The sequence below is a fragment of the Salvelinus namaycush genome, chromosome 15 (assembly GCF_016432855.1).
Source record: "Salvelinus namaycush isolate Seneca chromosome 15, SaNama_1.0, whole genome shotgun sequence".
Lineage (NCBI taxonomy): Eukaryota > Metazoa > Chordata > Actinopteri > Salmoniformes > Salmonidae > Salvelinus > Salvelinus namaycush.
In genome coordinates this window covers 23,387,692-23,409,323 of record NC_052321.1, presented here as the reverse complement: position 1 = coordinate 23,409,323, position 21,632 = coordinate 23,387,692, and the positions used below count along the sequence as shown (strand labels likewise).

Below are 21,632 nucleotides of genomic sequence, written 5' to 3'. Positions count from 1 at the left end.
CAAAGTCTGTGCATTCCTTTGGAACACCAACTCAGCCAGACTCTTCTCCAACTTTCTCCAAGGCTGCTTAAGGCCACAGAACCTGAATAAGGGTTTTACACTGCACCAAATTAGAGAAGGAAACCAGTGGAGGTTTGTCCTTTCCCTCTGCCTGTTAAAAGACTCCCTGGAGTGTCCCTCGCAGTTGGGTAGGAAGGGAGTTGTGGGGGTTTAGAGAGGGAACCACAAAATAAAACAACAGCTGAGCCGATCCTAGGAGCTCAGAGCGTGCTATTTACATATTATGATAGTCAGTATGAAAAAATACGGTAAGACGCCCAGCGTGAAGAAAGATTCTCCTCCTGACAGCTAGAGGCTCATAGAGTCTCTGACGATCACTCACAACACCCAGCCTTTCACTAGTGATTACAAGTCACGTCATCGCTGCTTTTCCTCATCATGCAAGTGAAGTTCTAACACCCCTTTTTTTAAATTATTATAATTTTATTTTTATTATTATTATGTTGTTGTTGTTTACCCCTTTTTCTCCCCAATTTCATGATATCCAATTGGTAGTTACACTCTCAAATACTCTGTGTACACAGACGTAAATGCAGAAACACACACACAGATGCGTTCACACACACACACAAACACAAACACATACACAAACACAAACTCACAAACCCACAGTCCCAGTCTCTGAAGGGGTATAAAGGTGCGGTAACCTCCCACCCATTGGAGTGGAGCTCTAAGACAGAAGCCCACAGATACATATTGTTTATGAGGCCTCTGTTCCAGTGAACCTCTGTGGTGATCAGGAGGAGTGAGACGGCCTGGCCAAACAACAATACACTGCTTTTAATGCAGTGCCACTTAATACAGCAGGCCCAATATAACAGTCTCCATAGAGACACAACCCATAGACTTTAAATCTCCTCCCTCTGAAGGCAGCTCAATACAGAGACTTTTAGGTGACCTCTATCTTATCTCTTTATACTGTAGGTATCCTTATACCTACAGTATAAATGGGTATCATTACAGAGAGAATACAAACTGACCAGTTTCTCTATCCTTATGTGTATATTGCACTTCACATCCTTTTATAAGGGCCGTGACGATACCAGTATCACAACGTTTTTTCCATGGCAAAAATGAAAACACAAAGCAGACCAAACTCTTTTTAAAAACCTGCTGTATGTCAAATATTGTGTCCTATAGCTTCTAAAATAAATACATGTGACTCTGGATGCTTCTAACATTAAGCATGAAACACACTGAGAATCTCACAGCTGATAGACTGCCGGTACTTATCACAGTGGGAGGCCGTTCCTTCTCTTGCTAAGTCAAAAGCGGTACCTGATGCGTGCCGACCCGATAGCGACAAACCTGCCATTTCTATTTGTAGAATCGCAATGCTCCTCAGTGGCCAACAACTTCACTTTGAGCCAATCAGAGAGCACGGGAGAGCCAACCCATTTTTTTAATTTTTAATAGAGGGCATTTTCTACGTAAATCCAGGGACGAGCCAGTCACACTTCATATGCAATGTAGGCTATGGGATGGTAGCTAGCTAATTGTACATACGCAATGCATACAACCCTAAATACTTCCTCCAAGCTAGCTAACCACTGTAGCTAGTATTGACATTATAATTAAATCACAATGGATTAGCTAGTTCCAATGAAACAGCTGGCTGTGTTAGCTGCCAAGTTAGTGCAGTGTTCCTAGCTAGCTAGCTATTTTGTGCTAGCTAGGGAATATGCTAATGTTAGCTAGCTAAACATTTGGCTATTGGCTGGCACTGGCAGTATGGGATAATCATCTTGCTAGGTAGTTATCTAGCTGTGACCATCTGATTAGTATCAACAAGGGCTTTCTAAAAATTTCAACATTTGCACACATAGCTTGGAATCTAGACCATAAGCAATACGCACGGATGTACATTACTAAACAACGCTACAGACACGTTCTGGTTTGGAGTATTTTAACAAGGCTGAGTAGCTGACGACTTCCAAGGTCTTTGCTGTGTGAACACAAAAGATTGACTGCCAACACTGTTAAGGGGTGCAAAGTACTGTCGGCAGGAAAACGTTTGACAATCCTACAGGTGTGTCTGAGCTTTTAGGGCTGTTTTCCTAAAGTTAAATCTGCTTCATGTTTTGTTTACTTGTCACGATACTAACGAGTATTGCGATACTGGTATCATCCCGGCCCTGCTCTTTCTAACTAACAGCCAAGCAAGGGCAGGGGACATCATCATCTTCATTTGGTCCCTGAGTCTCTAAGCAGTGTAAGGAGTCCCTATATCTCACTGATCTACCCACAGTACTGATCCAGCCCTCATGATGAGAGAGATAGATCACCAAGCAGATTATTTAGAGAGAGGACCACAGAGCACATAGGCCTGCCCAAGGAGAGGCTGCTGCTCGGATTGGCCCTGGGCAGGACACGACTATGCTGGTCCTCTTGCAATATGGATTTTCATGGGATAAAATGGGTTTAATACTATATACTTAGTGATATACTCTGATAAATGATTAATTACATGATACTGACACTATTGGCAATGCATAGCTAGTATGTAAAGCTGGGATAGTTGGGATAACTAGCTCATACTGTAGATCATCCTACATAGTATTGGGTGGGGTTATGTTGGCTAATGCAGGATATGTTAGCTACAATTATCCTCTTAGGAGGATTTAGGAGGAAATTCACATGAACATGCATTTATGTAAAGAGGCTTAAAATGTAAACACCATTGAGCTTTGGAGAAAGACACTGATACGTATGAGGGATCTAATGTGAAGGCATTCTATTTCAACCCGTTTAACAGAGGGCCGTTTCTGAACTCACCAGGTCTGTGACAAATCAGGGGAGAAATCAGAGAGAGAGAGAGAGCGGGGATAACATATCACCACGGACACGCTTCAGTCTGGAAAACGTATTTGGTTGTGAGCAGTCATAATCAGAGTAACCCACCCTGGTTTCTTCGGCTCCACCCATTCCTCACCCCTCACCCTCCCACCAAGCCAACCCTATCCCACCTCAGGGCATGACTATATGGAATAAATCAATTCCTCTTTCCTTCTCTCTCTCCCATACATCCTATACCTTCCTCCCTCCATGTATTGTTAGGTGTTGATTTAGGAGTGCCAATAAAACCAGCCACAAAGCTCAGCCCATCTGCTATTCTGGAGGTTCTGGAGGTTAGCGAGTGAGTTTCCCTTGTAAAGCTGTCTGTCTGTGAGCATTATGCTCTGGGGAAGAGTGAGCTAGAGGTCAGGGGTAGGAAGTGGATCATGGTGATGCTGATGGTGATGATGATGGTTATGATAGTGGAGATGATGATGCTAGCCCATCTTTGAGGTGGAGAGTCTGAAGGGCAGATAATATGTGATTATCTCCACATCAGGTATGAGGAAAGCAAGCCGTAAATCAAAAATAATCCGAAAGGGCATGACCTTGACTCTCTGTCTGTCTGTTGTTTTAAGATTTCTTAAAGGATTTCAGCCTGAACTGCAGCCTGTCAAAACTCTCAGAAATGCACACCTCAAAAATGAATGCTGTCTGTAGGAAGCGCTTTCTAATTTCTGTTTCCTAGGTGATATCTGATTCCGATGTACAGATAACGAAATTGGATTGTACAGGCAAGTTCCAAGATATTTTTTATCACAAACCGATGACCCAAGGAAGTTGTGTAATTCCTAATGTGGAATACATGAGACGTGACATACTGTACTATGCATGTATTGAGGCCTGATGCGTTTATTTTATTATACATGCTTCTACACCTGCATTGCTTCTACACCTGCATTGCTTGCTGTTTGGGGTTTTAGGCTGGGTTTCTGTACAGCACTTCGAGATATTAGCTGATGTACGAAGGGCTATATAAAATAAACTTGATTTGATTTTGATTTGATTTGATCTATTGCTGACAGGTGCAAGTGAGTGTAAAAAATAGTCCAGTTTGAGAGCTGCATCAACACAATACAAGTGTTCCATCCATTGATAGGGACATGAAGGCCTGAGCTTCTTCAACCATTGTTGGGTACAAGTGGAAGACCACTAGGCTTCAGAGCACAAGCACTCTAGAAAGAGAGGGAGCATGAGTTAGGGACATGGAGAGATAGAGAGGGAGGCAGGTTGGGGTTGTGCCCCTTGCCTGGGGGCTTGTGGGTCACTGTGTTGGTTTACTGCCTGTCGACGAGGATCTTTATTAAACTCTGGGGACGAATTAAGTCAGATGCTGTGGCCTTATTATGGAAAATAGGCCAGCATGCAATGGAAAAGAAGTGTCTGTGGAATCTACATTTACCGTCTGATGAAATTCAGCCATAGATCGGCCGACCGGATACAGAAAGCCGAACCATGACTTACTTAAATAAGGAAGCGGTCATAGCGATTTCAAACGCATGAGGCCCCTTGTCAGACTAAAGACTTTCAGACACACTCCATTAAAAGTAGAACATGCTTGGAAACAATATTTTATATTCCATTGAGTTGCGGAGCGCCTGTCAGATGAGGAGCAGTGACCTTCACCACAGAGCAGGTCTCTGTGTTGTGGTGGCCATTCAGTTAAAGGAAGCAAGAGGCAGTACAGCCACAGCACACCCAAAAGTTGACTTCATAAGATTCAATTGTGCAATCTCCTATTCCTTCCTTCTTTCTTCCAGTTTTTTCCTACACTATTGTACAGGGAAACTTTCCCCCGATGACTCAGTAGGTCAACACAGTGCTGTCTTTCCACACTAGAGCCCATTCCCAACAGTATTATTGCTGTTAAAACAATAGAATACGGCAGAGTTTTTCATACTTACTATAACGGCGTATAAAACCAACAGGACCACACAACAACACAGCTGCTTCATCTAATGCCTGGAAATCCTCCACTCTCCCTTCTCTTATTTCTCCATAAGGACAGCTTAAGAAAGTCTGAGCCACATCTGTTTACTTGTTCTCTGACACCTTTTGCCCTGTCAGTAGTACTGTCCCAGTGTGTTTCAATGGAACTAGGCCCCAATAAACCACAGGAGCCTACAGACAGATCCCACAGTGAGGACGAGAGCTGCCAACAGGCCTACTTTCCCACAGGTAGCCTGGGCTCTCCCTGACAGCCAGGCCAGAGACAAACGAGCACAGCTGCAGGCCTGCCCTGGGTGACCACAGGCCATTAAGACAGATTACATTCCCAGGATAAAAGGACCACATCTAGCGGTAATCCCTCCCCTTCATACCCTCAACTCTCTAACCCCTCAGCCATCCCCTGGAGCAGCAGTGGGCTGGACAGCCTCAGCAGACCCGTAGATCTAATTTGACTTCAGGAGCAGTTAATGCTGAACCACCAGTAGAAGCAGAGGACAACAGATCATTAAGTTTAACCACCCAGGTCCTGTGCTGTAGAGCTAAAGAAGACAATGAGTCAGGATATCACACTAGCATGCTGTATACCTCTGTGGAAACGTCTCCTGTGCCACACAAATTGGGAGGGTCATCAAACCACATCAAATAGATGTTCACTGCTGCCTGCCTGCCTGTCTGTCTGTAGCACACAGAACACTTTCCCAAGCAGAAACTCTGTATTAGCAACAGCATTGGAGTTTTGTTATTTGTCTGCATGACAAAATAAGAACATAATTCCAGAGATAGAATATCCACCACTGAAGTACTTAATTCACACCTGACTAAACAAAATAACAAAGTTCTCAGTTGAAGTAGCTTACTAACATCGCTACAGTACTCTAGACTGCCCTATTTTCATGATTCATGATGATATCTGGACCCCATTAAGTAATGGAAAACAAAACATTAAAATAGTACATTACAGTATATTCCCCAAGTAGCCTAGACAATATAATTTTGTCATTTAACAAATGTGTTATAGAGGGTATGTGCTCTGCTTAGTCATCTTAGTCATCTCATCTTAGTCATGTCCCATCAAAGTGAATCCCTATTAATCAATACATGAACAAATGCTTTCATGTCTAACTAAGTACGTTATTAGGCTATGACTACTTGCGTAAAAACTATGGTTGACAATTGTTTATTTCATTTTTCTAGTCAAACCAATGGATGCAGAACTACCTCAAGTCACTTTCCAACAAAAGAGCAACAGCAAATTGCATCATTATTTAATACAGTCACCGGTAAATGGGTTGACTGGCCCTCTGCTATTGTGCCCATCATCGCCATTTACCTGTGACTGTATTCATGATACAGCACTGCTTCTTGTGCTCTATTGCTTTTATAACACTTTTACCAACATATTAAAATAACAAGAAATGAAATACTTTCATTAAAACTTTATTTTGATAAGTCAATTCATACAATTTCATTCTTCCACCAGAAGATATAGTCTGGACAAATCTCCTTGTTAGTTATTTTGGTCATGTTTCTACAGATGCAACCCAGATGTTTTTGCATAGTTGCTATGCAAAAGGACTGGTTGTCCGTTCTAAACAAAATGGTTGCTATGCAGGCTGGATAATGTTCTTGTCACTTGCTAGCTAGCTAGCCAACTTCAGCTAACTTAGTCACGTCAAACAATGAACCTGGAATAACAGTAACAGCTGCATATTCATTTGAGCTTTTTCTCTATTGGCATTGACTTGGCTATGTCCATGACAACCATTTCGCTACACTCGCATTAACATCTGCTAACCATGTGTATATGACCAATACAATTTGATTTGATTTGATAATGACATTGGTCCGTGATTTCGACTGGCTCAGAAAAATTGGCTCCTCTGTGTATGGTACTACAGAGATAGAAATTAAAAAGTCAAACATTGTTTCCGAGTTCGGACAGGCAGACAGATATTATATTAATAACCCCCTAGAGTCGATGTCCGCACCCCTGAGGAAATCGAATTAGCATAATACAATTATTCCCATAAAAATCCATCAGTTTAAGATAGAGATATCTGTTTTTTTTTGCATTGGATGCATCTCAATCCCCCACATCCACAGATGTCACACTTCCACATCAGCGGTGAAAGGTGACAAAGCTAGAGAGGTGTTTGTCAGACCATGATACATCCCGAAAATCAGTCTTATCACAAAATCATCCGTAGTGTCGAATGGTTTGGCCTACAAACGTTTTGCTCTACGACCCCCACAAGCGTCTGAAGTCGGTACAGCTGATCTGCCAACTTCTGTCTGTAGTGTCTGAACAGTTTGGGTTAGACACTAATATGACCCTCTGTGGAAAGGTGAGACTCATGAACAGGTACATGTTTTGCTCTAGGATGCCCACAGGCCTCACAAGACTCGTCTGAAGGTAACCCGGTACCAGTTGATAAAGGAATAGAAGTACAGTATATATGGAGACTGTTTGGTGCCAAAAATAAAGGGGTTACATTCTCAAAATATGTTTCTTGATCGTTCTTATATCTCCCGGATATAGGACAGACACTTCAGAACAAACTTCCTTTCGATTGTTTGGGGGACTATCTGTTGTTCCATGTAGTGAATCTGTTATTCAATGCGTTTGTATGGGCTAATAGCAGTAAGGCCCAAAAATTGTCATTCTTAAAATTCAAAATCAAATAGCTAAATGAACCTTGGCATGACCTTCTTAAAACATTCCATATAGCTTAGTAGAACCCCCTCCCAGCAGGCAGAGGTATTCTTTTACTGTTCTAATTTTGTTGGTAACCAGTTTATAATATCAATAAGGCACCATGGGGGTTTGGGGTATATGGCCAATATACCACGGCTAATGGCTGTATACAGGCACTCCGCGTTGCGTCGTGCTTAAGGACAACCCTTAGCCATGGTATATTGCTTAATTAGCGCTCTGCAAACATTAATTTACCTGTGCTTTTCAGATGACAGCGGGTGGACTTTTTGAGTTGATTTATCCCTCATGTGCTTTGATGTTGTTGTGAGCACGAGAAGACTGCAGGAAACGCTTGCGCTGAACTTTCTCGAGGAAATCAGGCAATTTAAATAAATAAATTAGGCCCTAATCTATGGATTTCACATGACTGGGCAGGGGAGCAGCCATGGGTGGGCCTGGGAGGGCATAGGCCCACCCACTTGGGGAGCCAGGCCCAGCCAATCAGAATGAGTTTTTCCCCACAAAAGAGCTTTATTACAGACAGAAATACTCCTCAGTTTCATCAACTGTCCGAGTGGCTGGTCTCAGATGATCCCGCGGGTAAAGCCGGATGTGGAAGTCCTGGGCTGGCGTGGTTACACGTGGTCTGCAGTTGTGAGGCTGGTTGAACAAATTCTCTAAAACGATGTTGGATGCGGCTTAACATAAAAATCTCTGCCAACAGTTCTGGTGGACAGTCCTGCAGTGAGCTTGCCAATTGCACCCTCCCTTAACATTTGAGACATTGTGCTGTGTGACAAAACTGCACATTCTAAAGTGGCCTTTAATTGTTCCCAGCACAAGGTGAACCTGTGAAATGATCGTGCTGTTTAATCAGCTTCTTGATATGCCATACCTAACAGGGATGTAAACACATTTGTGCAAAAATAAGCTTTTTGTGCATATGCAACATTTCTGGGATGTGTATTTCAGCTCATGAAACCAATCCTTTACATGTTGCATTTATATTTTAGTTCAGTATAGTTATAGATAATGCTACAGCAGTGGTCACCAACCTGGTCGATCTTCAAAACATTCCCAGTCGATCACCAAATATCTCTGTAGAAAAGCCAATGATAAAGGTTTGCGCTCCTTTTTATTGTATTCATGTTGCACTGTTGGCAATAGGTGCACTGGATTCAGACACGCCAGCCCAGGACTTCCCATTTTGAACCATTTTGTTTGTTTGAAAAGACAAACAACGACTACCTGGCGGACGGGGAGATCTGTGGCTAAATCGAGTGTGCCTATTGCACTGGCCAAACGGATAGCTCAAAACACCAACAGCTTCCACAACTCCGGCCTCAGCAAAGTTTTATACTAGCCTAAGTGACATTTTATGACTTTTAAAACCATGACCACAGAGAGACTGTCAAAGAACAAGTAAGTTTTTATTCAGCACTGTCAACACTGTTTTTATTCAACACTATTACAAAACATAAAACGTACTTCTCCCTACTTCCACTTACGCTGCAGCTGCAATGAATGAGTAGCTAAGTGTATCGATAGCCCTGCATTTTAATGTCGAGGAATATTTTACTTTCTCTGGTCATAGAAAAACATGAATTTGTGCATGAGGCAGATGAGGTGCGACTCCAGCTTCGCCATCAGGTGGAAGATGTTGTCCCCTCTCTCTGAACAATTTCACAGAAGGAAAGGAAGGAGAGAGTAGGGACCATGAGAGGCGGACCCTCTGCTGCTCTCACCCTCCCACCGCTGAGACTAATGCGGTGTTCAAAACAACTGGGAACTCGGAAATCTCAGACTTACAACTTCAGTGCGTTCAAGACAACTGGGAATTCGAAAACATAATCGTTTTGAACAGTCATCCAACTCGGAATTCCAACTCGGAAACTTTAGCGTCTTTTCTAGCGCTCAGAGTTTCCAATCTGAAGATCACTGGCGTCATGATTTTACCTCGTTTTTCCCTCCCCAAGTTCACAGTTGTCTTGAAAGCAACATGACCATTAGATGCAGGTACCATCAGTCCAGTAAAATAAAAAAGCCAATTACTTGCAAATTATTTCAAATTATTCTCAGCTGTGCCTTGCAAGTGCTACACCAACTGTGTAACGGCAGCCTTCCTCCTCTTCGTCTGAAGAGGAGGTGTAGCAGGGATTGGACCAACACGCAGCGTAGCCAGTGCTCAACATGTTTAATTAAACGATAAACAGTGAACACTTACAAATACAAAATAACAAACGTGGCAAACCGATACAGTCCTAGCTGGTGCAGAGAAAACACAGAGACAGGAAACAACCACCCACAAACCCCAACACAAAACAAGCCACCTATATATGATTCCCAATCAGAGACAACACAAAACATCTGCCTCTGATTGAGAACCATATTAGGCCAAACATAGAAACAGACAAACTAGACACACAACATAGAATGCCCACCCAGCTACCGTCCTGACCAACACTAAAACAAGCAAAACACACAAGAACTATGGTCAGAACGTGACAAACTGATCTATTTTTATTATCAAAGCTCGAGTTTTGAAATATAATATGGTCTGAGAGGAACAATGTTGCCAGGCATTTTTGCCAATATGCTGTGATAATTTATTAGGCCTACTGCACAAACCTCCTTCCTACGGAACTGTTTTTAATAGGTTAATGTTAATTAAGCGGTAGCGGTAATTGAGCGGTAGATCTTGGCTTGCTTTTTGACTGCGGAAGTGATCTTGACTCAGAAAAGGTTGGTGACCACAGTGCTACAGTATGTGTGTAATATGCTATGTATAATTTGACATATGCAAGTAGAAGCCTATTACACTACTATTACAGTGCCACTCCCTTTCCATTATTTATACAACCAGATGCCACTGTCTATCAAACAGTCAGCCATAGATAGACGCTATGGGTCAGGTAGGATGCATGAATTAATGGACTTCTGTCAAACAAGCGTCCTGCAATCAAATGACCTCATACAATGATATTGTATGTCACAACTAGCTTTCGGACACAAGACTCCCAATGTTGTGTCCCAAAGCTAGTCACAACTCCATATGGCTGGCCCATTTGTCATTGTCACTCATGTTACCAAAGAGTAAACACAATAGGGTTCTAGCTAACTTTCGTAGTAACTTTGTCATGTCTGTGATTACAAGAACACGCAGCGCCTGATTGGAATCACTGCTGTAAAGCTGTAAAGGTGGGAGGAATGGGTGAAAATAAGAGGGTGAGTGACTGAACCTTGTGTGTGTGTGTGTGTGTGTGTGTGTGTGTGTGTGTGTGTGTGTGTGTGTGTGTGTGTGTGTGTGTGTGTGTGTGTGTGTGTGTGTGTGTGTGTGTGTGTGTGTGTGTGTGTGTGTGTGTGTGTCCGTTTACACCACACCCATCCATCACTCCAACCTTTTGCCACTTGGTCAGTTAATTACCTCTTCTTGTTCACTCATGCACACAAAGAAAACAAGCACCTTTCAGACTGTTTGGGCAGATTTCATCCATCCCTCTCCCATTTAATGTCTCTCTCTCCCGCAGAGACCTAAGCCAGCCGCCAGTACTCTGTTTTGACTCCAGATCAGTCAATCTGTCATCAGCTGGGCTAGGCTATAGGCTAGGCTGGAAAGCTGGGGAGCAGTGGATCCAGGCTAGACTCCCCTGTAAGAGAGTGAATGACTTAATCAACTGACATCTTCATCAATGACATCACATCAGTGGACACTACTAGAATTACTACTATCATTCATGACTAAATGTAATATTTAGTTTAAGATTGTTAGGAGTCTTGTGTTTGGTAAAACAAGTCATACTTTCTCTAGGTCTATAGTCTATAGAGTAAAATTCTGTTTCCCTGACCAGTAGTATACAAGATCTAGCAGGGGTGGGCAACTCCAGTCCTCGAGGGCCTGATTGGTGTCACACTTTTTCTCCATCCCTAGCAAACACAGCTGATTAATCAAACTGCATTCTGAACTGAAGATCATGATTAGGTGATTATTGGAGTCAGGTGTGTTAGCTGGAGCTGGGGCAAAACTGTGACACCAATCAGGCCCTCGAGGACTGGAATTGCCCACCCTGAGATTCTAGAGTGAGGAGGCACATGAGATGTGTCAGGTGGGTTAATGTGATGGGGAGCAGGGGATTCAAACATATCAGACCACAGCAACTGCTCTACAACAAAGTCAGCGATGCATCTATGATCTATGATATGTGTCTTGTACCTCTCTATTTCACCAGTGCAGCAGTACACATACAGCAAGTATGATTAAATATACAGTGGGGAGAACAAGTATTTGATACACTGGCGATTTTGCAGGTTTTCCTACTTACAAAGCATGTAGAGGTCTGTCATTTTTATCATAGGTACACTTCAACTGTGAGAGACGGAATCTAAAACAAAAATCCAGAAAATCATATTGTATGATTTTTAAGTAATTAATTTGCATTTTATTGCATGACATAAGTATTTGATCACCTACCAACCAGTACCACAGACCTGTTAGTTTTTCTTTAAGAAGCCCTCCTGTTCTCCACTCATTACCTGTATTAACTGCACCTGTTTGAACTCGTTACCTGTATTAAAGACACCTGTCCACACACTCAATCAAACAGACTCCAACCTCTCCACAATGGCCAAGACCAGAGAGCTGTGTAAGGACATCAGGGATAAAATTGTAGAGACCTGCACAAGGCTGGGATGGGCTACAGGACAACAGGCAAGCAGCTTGGTGAGAAGGCAACAACTGTTGGCGCAATTATTCGAAAATGGAAGAAGTTGAAGATGACGGTCAATCACCCTCGGTCTGGGGCTCCATGCAAGATCTCACCTCGTGGGGCATCAATGATTATGAGGAAGGTGAGGGATCAGCCCAGAACTACACGGCAGGACCTGGTCAATGACCTGAAGAGAGCTGGGACCACAGTCTCAAAGAAAACCATTAGTAACACACTACGCCGTCATGGATTAAAATCCTGCAGCGCACGCAAGGTCCCCCTGCTCAAGCCAGCGCATGTCCAGGCCCATCTGAAGTTTGCCAATGACCATCTGGATGATCCAGAGGAGGAATGGGAGAAGGTCATGTGGTCTGATGAGACAAAAAATAGCTTTTTGGTCTAAACTCCACTCGCTGTGTTTGGAGGAAGAAGAAGGATGAGTACAACCCCAAGAACACCATCCCAACCGTGAAGCATGGAGGTGGAAACATCATTCTTTGGGGATGCTTTTCTGCAAAGGGGACAGGACGACTGCACCGTATTGAGGGGAGGATGGATGGGGCCATGTATTGCGAGATCTTGGCCAACAACCTCCTTCCCTCAGTAAGAGCATTGAAGATGGGTCGTGGCTGGGTCTTCCAGCATGACAACGACCCGAAACACACAGCCAGGGCAACTAAGGAGTGGCTCCGTAAGAAGCATCTCAAGGTCCTGGAGTGGCCTAGCCAGTCTCCAGACCTGAACCCAATAGAAAATCTTTGGAGGGAGATGAAAGTCCGTATTGCCCAGCGACAGCCCCGAAACCTGAAGGATCTGGAGAAGGTCTGTATGGAGGAGTGGGCCAAAATCCCTGCTGCAGCGTGTGCAAACCTGGTCAAGAACTACAGGAAACGTATGATCTCTGTAATTGCAAATAAAGGTTTCTGTACCAAATATTAACTTCTGCTTTTCCGATGTATCAAATACTTATGTCATGCAATGAAATGCAAATTAATTACTTAAAAATCATACAATGTGATTTTCTGGATTTTTGTTTTAGATTCCGTCTCACAGTTGAAGTGTACCTATGATAAAAATTACAGACGTCTACATGCTTTGTAAGTAGGAAAACCTGCAAAATCGGCAGTGTATCAAATACTTGTTCTCCCCACTGTATATGTTTTTCTCTTATACCAGAGATCTTCTACTCTGTTGCCTGTGGCCAATCTAGAAGAGACCAAGCAGCAGCAGTAGCACTCACACTGCTCTCTCCCACTAGGGAGACAAAGTGAGTGTATTTATGCATGCTGCTCACCAGCTACTCAGCACTTCTAATTAGAATACCTGATTTACCACTCTTGGAAACTCTCCAGATAGTTCTTATTTTTTTACTAGGTTTACTGAAACAAACAAAAAGAAATCATGAAAAATTCAGCAGGCAAACTGGAGAACCAGGTGCTGTTTTAAGCTCTGCAGGTATTGAGGAGAAGGCGGAGGAGAAGGAGATGGTAGGGGGAAGGAGGCTAGAGCCCCCAGGGTCAGTCCAGGAGCACCCTACTAATGAGAGCTGTACTGGTTGGAGTTCTACACACTGGAAGGCCCTTGTCAAAGAACCAGTCCAACTCCATCCTGCCCTCCTTGTTGGTGCTCGTTGCTAATGAAATAGAAAGGTAATTGTTTCAAGTTAACCTCTTGAAAGTGTCAAAAGGAAGAAAAATAACATCTCTCTCTCATCTGTCGCTCTCCCTCTCCACCCATTCAGTTTTGAGTCTGTCAGAAACCTGCCTCTCCTAGACGTGCTGTGTCTCAGGGAGCAGCAGGAGGTTAGAGGAGAGAAACTAAATGTTGGCAGAGGATCATGTCTGCTGCCACAACAAAATGTCTGTCAGATCGGTCTGATAGCTTTCATGGTTTGGTATGTATAGTTTGGCTACAGCTGGGAGGCGGAAGTCCTTGTCCCCTGACTTAGTATCAAGGAAAACCAACTGGAGTGACATTATGAGATGTTTTATGCAGTAGTAAGTGGGCTCTCATAGCTGTGCATTAACTTTATATATTGGTGTTTGAAGTCATAAACTGGGGCTTGTAACGAGACCTATTACTGTACATGAGGAGAACCCACTCCAGACCTTTCAGTGCAGAGGAGGATGCTGATACAACAGTTATAGCTGAAGTGGCTCCAGCACAGTGCTTCATTTTCTACCTAATCTTTACAGAGTAATAACAGCCAGCTGCCTCTCCTCTGTGTGAATTGTCCCACTCAAGTCCCATTCCATTACAGCCATTGAGAGTTTGGAGGTTTGTGAATCTGTTAATTGTTCATATGGGTGGCAATACATTATCTCCAAGTAAGATTCTGCTAGACAAACTAACTGAGAACACAAGATGATGATGTAACCTGTCTAAATGACATTCGCCCTGTAACACTCACATATATAGCCATGAAGTGCTTTGAAAGGCTGGTCATGGCTCAACACTACCATCCCGCCCTCCACTCATCACTTAGCTAAAGACCCTGGGACTGAACACCTCCCTCTGCAACTGGATCCTGGACTTCCTGATGGGCCGCCCCCAGGTGGTGAGGGTAGGCAACAACACATCCACCACGCTGACTCTCAACACGGGGCCCCACAGGGGTGCGTACTTAGTTGCCTCCTGTACGCCCTGTTCACCCACAACTCTGTGGACGTGCATGACTCCAACACCATCATTACGTTTTCTGATGAAATAACGGTGGTAGCGCTGATCACAGATGATCAGGGAGGAGGTCAAAGACCTGGCAGCATAGTCTACAGGATAGGGCTTTAGTGGAGCAGGTTGAGAGCTTCAAGTTCATTGGTGTCCACATCACTAAGGCTCGATCATGGTCCACACCAGAGTATGTGAGCGGAGTTGAGCGATTGGAAATCTCACTTGCCCACCGCTCCGGGGCACTCCACATCCTTTCCAACCACTACGCGCTCACAGAAGAAACACTGCCGCTCCATATTTGCTCCATTCACTATAATCACAATTGAACCAACACCCATCTATTTTGTGACTACCTGGACCTACCATTTTGTTTTGAAGTATTGAAACCAAACCATATGATTTGAATGAAAAGTATTTGAATAAACATGAGAAGGTGAATGTAAGAAGCGCACATAATTTCAAATAGGCTACATGTCATATTAAACAGCATATAAACACTCTAAGTAGGTCAGGAGCCAGACAGGGAGTCTAAGAAGGACAAAAAATGAATTATTATCATCTCCACATTTGCAGAGACACTGGGGATCCTAAACACCCTTTTGGCCACTCTTGCCAGGCTAGGCAGAGATGCAGAGTTGTTTTTTAAAATTTTCTATAGGTAGGCCTAAAGGTTTCTAGGCAAAACGACCCAATCAAAAAGGAAAGCTCCTTGAATGTGGGAATATGCCAGGCCTTATAGATAATATAATAAAAATGAACGAAACGTTTAAGAGATTTGATATTTAGTTTATAAATACTTTGCTACAATGACACTCTTTGTTATCTACCCACCAAATTCCTTTTTTTTAGCATGTGCATGTAGTAAGTACACCATCATGCTTTTGAGATACATGTCTTCTCAGATTCCACTATGGGGTGGCAGGTAGTCTAGTGGTTAAAGTGTTGGGCCAGTGGCCTCCCGGGTGGCGCAGTGGTCTAGGGCACTGCATCGCAGTGCTAGCTGCGCCACCAGAGTCTCTGGGTTCGCGCCCAGGCTCTGTCGCAGCCAGCCGCGACTGGGAGGTCCGTGGGGCGACGCACAATTGGCATAGCGTCGTCCGGGTTAGGGAGGGTTTGGCCGGTAGGAATATCCTTGTCTCATCGCGCTCCAGCGACTCCTGTGGCGGGCCGGGCGCAGTGCGCGCTAACCAAGGGGGCCAGGTACACGGTGTTTCCTCCGACACATTGGTGCGGCTGGCTTCCGGGTTGGAGGCGCGCTGTGTTAAGAAGCAGTGCGGCTTGGTTGGGTTGTGCTTCGGAGGACGCATGGCTTTCGACCTTCGTCTCTCCCGAGTCCGTACGGGAGTTGTAGCGATGAGACAAGATAGTAATTACTAGCGATTGGATACCACGAAAATTGGGGAGAAAATGGGATAAAATAAAAAAAAAATAAAATAAAAAAAGTGTTGGGCCAGTAACTGAAAGGTTGCTAGATTGAATCCCCGAGCTGACAAGGTAAAAATCTGTCATTTTGCCCCTGAACAAGGCAGATAACCCACTATTCCTAGGCCGTCATTGTAAATAAGAATTTGTTCTTAACTGACTTGCCTAGTTAAAAAAAATGATGATTTAGTTGTGGACACTACATCACTGCACTCCTGCTCTTGGTCCTCATCTTTGTTAGTCACCTTGATTTTGCACCTGTGTGTTTTATCCAAGTCATATCCAAGACTTTTCTCTCTGCTACCGCATGGCAAGAGGTACCAATGCACCAAATCTGGATACAACAGGACCCGGAACAGCTTTTACCCCCATGTCATAAGCATGCTAATTAGTTAGACTCAGTACTGGTACCCTGTGTATATAGCCAAGTAATCGTTACTCATTGTGTATTTATTATTATATATATATATATATATATTATTGTGTTATTTTTTTTACTATCCCTACCACCCCTTCCCTGATTGGAGTAAACTAATGAACAACAACACTTAGGCTTCTACTTCCAGCTTATAAACTCAGCAAAAAAAGAAACATCCCTTTTTCAGGACCCTGTCTTTCAAAGATAAATCGTAAAAGTCCAAATAACTTCACAGATCTTCATTGTAAAGGGTTGAAACTAGAGGTCGACCGATTATGATTTTTCAAGGACCAAAAAAAAAGCAGATACTGATTAATCGGAAGTTTTTATATATATATTTGTAATAATGACAATTACAACAATACTGAATGAACACTTATTTTAACTTAATATAATACATCAATAAAATCTATTTAGTCTCAAATAAATAATGAAACATGTTCAATTTGGTTTAAATAATGCAAAAACAAAGTGTTGGAGAAGAAAGTAAAAGTGTAATATGTGCCATGTAAAAAAGCTAACGTTTAAGCTCCTTGCTCAGAACATGAGAACATATGAAAGCTGGTGGCTCCTTTTAATATGGGTCTTCAATATTCCCAGTTAAGAGGTTTTAGGTTGTAGTTATTATAGGAATTATAGGACTATTTCTCACTATACCATTTGTATTTCATATACCTTTGACTATTGGGTGTTCTTATGGGTACTATAGTATTGCCGGCCTAATCTCGGGAGTTGATGGGCTTGTGCTTCACAAGCCATAAACAGCGCTGTGCTTCAAGCATTGCGAAGAGCTGCTGGCAAACGCAGGAAAGTGCTGTTTGAATGAATGCTTACGAGCATGCTGCTGCCTACCACCGCTCAGTCAGACTGCTCTATCAAATATCAAATCATAAACTAAATTATAATATAATAACACAAAGAAATACGAGCCTTAGGTCATTAATATGGTCAAATCCGGAAACTATCATTTCGAAAACAAAACGTTTATTCTTTCAGTGAAATATGGTAACGTTCCATATTTTATCTAACGGGTGGCATCCATAAGTCTAAATATTGCTGTTACATTGCACAACCTTCAATGTTATGTCATAATTATGTAAAATTCTGGCAAATTAATTATGGTCTTTGTTAGGAAGAAATGGTCTTCACACAGTTAGCAACGAGCCAGGCGGCCCAAACTGCTGCATATACCCTGACTCTGCTTGCACAGAACGAAAGAAAAGTTACACAATTTCCCTAGATAATATTGCCTGCTAACATTAATTTCTTTCAACTGAATATGCAGGTTTTAAAAAATCTACTTGTGTTTAAGAAAGGCATTGATGTTTATGGTTAGGTACACATTGGTGCAACGACAGTGCTTTTTTAGAGAATGCGTTGCCTCTTGGCAATAGGGGGTGCTATTTGCACTTTGTAATAAATTCGTTCCCAAATTAAACTGCCTCGTACTCAATTCTTGCTCGTACAATATGCATATTATTATTACTATTGGATAGAAAACACTCTCTAGTTTCTAAAACCGTTTGAATTATTTCTCTGAGTGAAACAGAACTCATTCTGCAGCACATTTCCTGTCAGGGAGTGAGATTTCAGAAATCGAGGTCCCTGTTCTGAGGTCAGTTTATAAGTCCCCATGTAAGCCATCGGGCTACATGCACTGCATACGCCTTCCTCTAGATGTCAGTAAGCGGGGAGAATTTGAATGGAGTGGATTGCGCAATCTGGGGCCCTATATAAGACCGTGGAACGGAAGTACCGTTCTTTTCAACGGTGCGCCTGGCGCATCAGGGACATCACAATGGCCTCCTGCAAAGCTTTCGTTTTAGCAGTTCTGTATCTCCGGTCATGTTTTTATTCGTTATAGTTGTTAAAGACATCATAAGGTAGTTAATTTAAACCGATTTATAGCAGTTTATATCAGTTTATTGCGATTTTCCTGGATTTCTTTGTGATGCGCTTTCACGAGTTGGACACCTCTCCAGTGGGTGGCTAACGTTAGCGGCTATTTCGACAGGACAAGAGGACATCTTTCAACCAAAAGACGATTGTTCTGGAGAAAGGACACCTTGCCCAATATTCTGATGGAAGCTCAGCTAATAGTAAGCAGTCTTTATGCTGTTAATTCGTACTTATGTTGACAAATGTCAAATAATAATTCCGCCATGAATTATGGTGCGGTCTTGCTTTAGCGCACGCTGTATTGCGCAGTAACGTTAATTTTAAAAATCTAACACAGCGATTGCATTAAGAACTAATTTATCTTTCATTTGCTGTCCAATCTGTATTTTTTAGTCAAGTTTATGAATAGTTTTCGATTAGATTAGGTGCCTCTCCAAGATGGCGCCGGACAGATTGCTTGAAGTTTTGGCCACTAATCACATTGTATAACCACGATTTGTGCCGCTAAATATGCACATTTTCGAACAAACTCTATATGCATTGTGTAATATGATGTTATAGGACTGTCATCTGAAGAATTCTGAGAAGGTTAGTGAAAAAATTAATATATTTTGGTGGTTTATACGTTATCGCTATTTTTAGCTTGAATCAATGCTGTTGTGATGTTTGCTATTGTGGTAAGCTAATATAACGCTATATTGTGTTTTCGCTGTAAAACACTTAGAAAATCTGAAATATTGTCTGGATTCACAAGATCTGTGTCTTTCATTTGCTGTACGCTGTGTATTTTTAAGAAATGTTTTATGATGAGTAATTAGGTAATACACGTTGCTCTCTGTAGTTATTCTAGTCGCTTTGGTGAGAGTTGTGATGGTGGCTGCAATGGTAAACTATGATTTATACCTGAAATATGCACATTTTTCTAACAAAACATATGCTATACAATAAATATGTTATCAGACTGTCATCTGATGAAGTTGTTTCTTGGTTAGTGGCTATTTATATCTTTATTTGGTCGAATTTGTGATAGCTACTGATGGAGTAAAAAACTGGTGGAGTAAAAAAAGTGGTGTCTTTTGCTAACGTGGTTAGCTAATAGATTTACATATTGTGTCTTACCTGTAAAACATTTTAAAAATCAGAAATGATGGCTGGATTCACAAGATGTGTATCTTTCATCTGGTGTCTTGGACTTGTGATTTAATGATATTTAGATGCTAGTATTTACTTGTGACGCTATGCTAGGCTATGCTAGTCAGCTTTTTTACTGATGGGGGTGCTCCCGGATCCGGGTTTGGGAGGAATTAGAGGTTAAATCATCACCCATTTGGCAAAGTAGGCTGTGATTCGATGATAAATTAACAGGCACCGCATTGATTATTTGCAACGCAGGACAAGCTAGTTAAACTGGTAATATCATCAACCATGTGTAGTTAACTAGTGATTATGTTAAGATTGATAGTTTTTTTAAAAGACAAGTTTAATGCTAGTTAGCAACTTATCTTGGCTCCTTGATGCACTCGCGTAACAGGTGGTGAGCCTGCCATGCAGTCTCCTCGTGGAGTGCAATGTAGTCGGCCATAATCGGCATCCAAAAATGCAGATTACCGATTATTATGAACACTTGAAATCGGTCCTAATTAATCGGCCATGCCGATAAATCGGTCGACCTCTATTATAGATTAATGAACCATATCTGTTTATGGTCCAATAACATATTTAAAATCATACATCTACCCTGCAGATCTGTTCAGACAATTTGCACATTCGGAGAAAAATTATTATTTTGAGTTTCTTTGCTGATGGGAGAAGTACACTACCTTTCAAAAGTTTGGGGTCACTTAGAAATGTCCTTGTTTTTGAAAGAAAAGCACATTTTTTGTCCATTAAAATAACATCAAATTGATCAGAAATAGAGTGTAGACATTTTTAATGTTGTAAATGATTTTTGTAACTGGAAACAGCTGATTTTTAATGGAATATCTACATAGGCGTACAGAGGCCCATTATCAACCATCACTGTGTGTTCCAATGGCACGTTGTGTTAGCTAATCCAAGTTTATCATTTCAAAAGGATAATAATTTGAAAACACTTTTGCAATTATGTTAGCACAGCTGACAACTGTTGTGCTGCTTCTTTAGAATAATTGAGTATCTGGAGCATCAGCATTTGTGGGTTCGATTACAAGCTCAAAATGGCCAGAAACAAAGAACTTTCTTCTGAAACTCATCAGTCTATTCTTGTTCTGAGAAATGAAGGCTATTCCATGCGAGAAATTGTCAAGAAACTGAAGATCTTGTACAACGCTGTGTACTACTCCCTTCACAGAACAGCACAAACTGGCTCTAACCAGAATAGAAAGAGGAGTGGGAGGCCCCGGTGTACAACTGAGCAAGAGGACGAGTACATTAGAGTGTCTAGTTTGAGATAAAGACACCTCTCAAGTCCTCAACTGGCAGCTTCATTAAACAGTACCCGCAAAACACCAGTCTCAACGTCAACAGTGAAGAGGCAACTCCAGGATGCTGGCCTTTTAGGCAGAGTTCCTCTGTCCAGTGTCTGTGTTATTTTGCCCATCTTAATCTTTTATTTTTATTGGCCGGACTGAGATATGGCATTTTCTTTGCAACTCTGCCTAGAAGGCCAGCATCCTGGAGTCGCCTCTTGACTGTTGACGTTGAGACTGTTGTTTTGATTAACCAATGTCAAGTCCTAGCTGGTGGAGATCAGATACACCACCTTCCCCTAAAGCACACACATGCTGGTCCACCATTGTGACCATTATCCCAAGCATCTCAGTGCAGTCAGACCTTTGATTATTTTGTGTCACCAGGGCCACAATAATTTGCCCCCTATCTGATTATCCGAGTCTGACCCCCCACCCCATGGGTTACTGCAGCTAGTCTTGCCATCACTGCCACTACCTGGGTGGAGGCACCCCACCGAAATCCCTACCAGCAAGGTACAAGGTCGTCAAGG

General features: G+C 42.4%; 1 protein-coding gene across 1 annotated transcript in view; it reads right to left on the bottom strand.

Annotated features, from left to right (window-relative positions):
• Positions 1–21,632, bottom strand: part of LOC120059999 (kinesin-like protein KIF26A) — a 132,765-nt gene that overhangs the window by 59,165 nt on the left and 51,968 nt on the right. The window lies entirely within an intron of this gene.